This window comes from Cryptomeria japonica, unplaced genomic scaffold (assembly GCF_030272615.1).
Source record: "Cryptomeria japonica unplaced genomic scaffold, Sugi_1.0 HiC_scaffold_196, whole genome shotgun sequence".
NCBI lineage: Eukaryota > Viridiplantae > Streptophyta > Pinopsida > Cupressales > Cupressaceae > Cryptomeria > Cryptomeria japonica.
Genome location: NW_026729018.1, coordinates 191121 through 195000, shown reverse-complemented (window position 1 = coordinate 195000; position 3880 = coordinate 191121). Strand labels below are relative to the sequence as shown.

At 64.0% G+C, this 3880-nt stretch overlaps 1 non-coding gene across 1 annotated transcript; it reads right to left on the bottom strand.

Moving 5' to 3' along the window:
• Window positions 1–3301: 3301 nt before the first annotated feature.
• LOC131868136 (5S ribosomal RNA) lies at window positions 3302–3420 on the bottom strand. The gene has a single exon (XR_009366628.1). It is a non-coding gene; the product is annotated as a 5S ribosomal RNA (ribosomal RNA).
• Window positions 3421–3880: the final 460 nt, after the last annotated feature.

The window sequence follows — 3880 nt, the reverse complement described above, 5'->3', positions numbered from 1 at the left end:
TGGCACCCGCGTTCCTTTTTTTTCACTATCTTTCAAAACGGAAATTTTAAAATCTCATTTTTTTTTGCCTTTTTCTGGAAATTAGTGAAGGCAGCGCATCAAAGGTGCGCACCTCGCTGCCCACCACGGTGCGCAACGCCGGTGGGCACCCGGGAGTGCTTCGAAGTGTGCTCCAAGGTGCTGCGTGCACGTTGTCGGAGCCCGGTTTGCCCCGGGTGCGCACCTCGCGTGCACCTTCGTCGGGGTGGGCACCTTGGCTGGGTTTGCCCCGGCTGCGCTCCGAAGCGGGGTTATTGGAGCGCCGCCTCTTTTTTTGTCGGAGCGTTTGGTGGGGTTTCTCGCATTGGCTCTTCCGAGGCCCGGTTGCCACCCTGGCGCGCACGAAGTCGGAAGTAGGGTTAATTGCCCGGGTGCGCACCTTTGCCAGGGTGGGCACCTTACCTGGGCTGCGCACCAGGGCGGGCTCAAGATGGCACGCGCGTTCCGTTTTTTTCACTATCTTTCAAAACGGAAATTTTAAAATCTCCTTTTTTTTTTGCCTTTTCTGGAAATTAGTGAAGGCAGCGCATCAAAGGTGCGCACCTCGCTGCCCACCTTGGTGTGCTCTGAGGTGCGCACCCGGGAGCGCTACGAAGTGTGCTCCAAGGTGCGGCGTGCACGTTGTCGGAGCCCGGTTTGCCCCGGGTGCGCACCTCGCCTGCACCTTGGCCGGGGTGGGCACCTTGGCTGGGTTTGCCCAGGGTGCGCTCCGAAGCGGGGTTACTGGAGCGCCCCCTCTTTTTTTGTCAGAGCGTTTGGTGGGGTTTCTCGCATTGGCTCTTCCCAGGCCCGGTTGTTGGGTGCGCTCCCACCCTGGCGCGCGCGAAGTTGGAAGTTGGGTTAATTGCCCGGGCGCGCACCTTCGCCAGGGTGGGCACCTTGGTGCGCACACCTTGGCTGGGCTGCGCACCAGGGCGGGCTCAAGATGGCACCAGCATTCCCTTTTTCTCACTATCTTTCAAAACGGAAATTTTAAAATCTCGTTTTTTTTTTGCCTTTTATGGAAATTAGTGAAGGCATCGCATCAAAGGTGCGCACCTCGCTGCCCACCTTGGTGTGCTCCGAGGTGCCCACCACGGTGCGCAACGCCGGTGCGAACCCGGGAGCGCCCCGATGTGTGCTCCAAGGTGCGGCGTGCACGAAGTCGGACCCCGGTTTGCCCCGGGTGCGCACCTCGCGTGCACCTTGGTGCGCACACCTTGGCTGGGTTGCGCGGCCTGGTGGGCACCATGGTGCGCACCAAGGAGCGCTCCGAAGTGTGCTCCAAGGTGCGGCGTGCACGAAGTCGGAGCCCGGTTTGCCCCGGGTACGCACCTCGCGTGCACCTTCGCCGGGGTGGGCACCTCGGCTGGGTTGCGCGCCCTGGTGCGCACCAAGGAGCGCTCCGAAGTGTGCTCCAAGGTGCGGCGTGCACGAAGTCGGAGCCCGGTTTGCCCCGGGTGCGCACCTTCGCCGCGGTGCGCACCATGGCGTGCACGAAGTCGGAGCCCGGTTTGCCCCGGGTGCGCACCTCGCGTGCACCTTCGGCGGGGTTGCGCGCCCTGGTGGGCACCATGGTGCGCACCAAGGAGCGCTCCGAAGTGTGCTCCAAGGTGCGGCGTGCACGAAGTCGGAGCCCGGTTTGCCCCGGGTGCGCACCTCGCGTGCACCTTCGGCGGGGTTGCGCGCCCTGGTGGGCACCATGGTGCGCACCAAGGAGCGCTCCGAAGTGTGCTCCAAGGTGCGGCGTGCACGAAGTCGGAGCCCGGTTTGCCCCGGGTGCGCACCTCGCGTGCACCTTCGCCGCGGTGGGCACCATGGCGTGCACGAAGTCGGAGCCCGGTTTGCCCCGGGTGCGCACCTCGCGTGCACCTTCGCCGGGGTGGGCACCTCGGCTGGGTTGCGCGCCCTGGTGCGCACCAAGGAGCGCTCCGAAGTGTGCTCCAAGGTGCGGCGTGCACGAAGTCGGAGCCCGGTTTGCCCCGGGTGCGCACCTCGCGTGCACCTTCGCCAGGGTGGGCACCTCGGTGCGCACACCTTCTCAATGTTTTCTTGCCTTTTCTGGAAATTGGTGAAGGCAGCGCATCAAAGGTGCGCACCTCGGTGTGCTCCGAGGTGCGAACCCGAGAGCGCTCCGAGGTGCCCACGAAGTCGAAAGTCGGGTTAATTGCATTGTTTTCCCCGGGTGCGCTCCGAGGTGCGCAACATCGGCGCGCACCAAGGAGGGCTCCGAAGTGTGCTCCAAGGTGCGCACGATGGCGTGCACCTCTGGTGCGCACGATTCGGAGCTCGGTTTGACCGGGGTGCGCACACCTTGGCTGGGTTGCGCACCTTTTGTGCGCTCCAAGGTGCGCACGAAGTCGGAGCTCGGTTTGCCCCGGGTGCGCACCTTCGCCAGGGTGCGCACCTTGATGCGCACGCCTTGGCTGGGCTGCGCACCTTGGTGGGCGCCATGGTGCGCACCTTTCGTGCGCTCCAAGGTGCGCACGAAGTCGGAGCTCGGTTTGCCCCGGGTGCGCACCTTGGTGGGCGCCATGGTGCACTCCGAGGTGCCCAAGATTGGTGCGCACCAAGGAGCGCTCCGAAGTGCGCTCCAAGGTGCGCGCGAAGTCGAAAGTTGGGTTAATTGTCCGGTTTGCCTCGGGTGCGCACCTTGCGTGCACCTTCGCCAGGGTGGGCGCCTTGGTGCGCACACCTTGGCTGGGCTGCGCACACCTTGGCACCCGCGTTTCCTTCATTTTAAATTTTTTTTTTTTACAATCTCTCAAGTGGGAAATTCTATAATCTCAACTTTTTTTGCCTTTTCAGGAAACTTTTGAATGGAGCGCATCATTGGTGCGCTCCGAAGTGTGCTCCAAAGCTCTCTCCAGCTGCGTGCACCTGCCCCGGCCGCGCACCCGGCCCCGCCCAGCTTCGCTCACCTGTCCCGGGCGTCTGGTGCGGAACCTTAGAGTAAGAAACATCACCGTGCACCTTGGCCAACGTGCGCGACTCGACCGAGCGCGCACTGGCCGAGGTGCACACCGATTTCACCTGGGTGCGCGCGCAGCACCTCGGGCGCACCGGGGTGCGCGCACAACGCCCGGGTTGCACCGTGGCCTGTGTGCTCGGGGCGCCTCGGGTGCGCGCTCGGTGTCGCCCCCCGCGCGCGCGGTAGTGCGGGCAGCGCACCCCGGCCCGGCCCGGCCCCGACGAGAACGCAAACGGGCAAAAGGTTTATTCAAATAGCATTGCGACGCCCGGCGAAAAACTAAAAAAGGGTGCAACACCGGGACTTCCCGGAAGGGTGCAACACCGGGACTTCCCGGGAGGTCACCCATCCCAGTACTACTCCGGCCCAAGCGCGCTTAACTGCGGAGTTCTGATGGGATCCGGTGCACTAACGCTGGTATGATCGCACCCGTTATGAGCTTGTCGCAGTGTGTACTTAGCAAACCGCGACCCACGTGCGAATCCACCCCGGCCACCCACCCCCGTCGAGGTGCACACCCTCCCTCGCGAAGTGCGCCCCGTTCGCCAAGTGTGAGCCCTGCCCGGGTGCGCGCACCTTGCTAGGGCGTCGGGTGTGCACCCGGCCCGGCCTACGTGCGTGCACCTGGAGGGGGCGTCGTGTGCGTGCAGTGTCCCGTCTGCAACGCGGTGCCCACACACCACCTCGGGCGCAACGACCTGCGCTCACATGTGGGCCGAGTGCACCTTGGTGCATGTTCGGGGCGCCTCGGGTGCACGCTCGATCTTGCCCCGGTGCACCAAGGCGCTCGGTTTGCCCCGGGTGCGCACTTGGTGCAAGGTGGGCACCCAAAATAGGGATCAAGCACCAAAACACAAGTTTCGGGATGCAAAATGGGACCCAAGGACCACA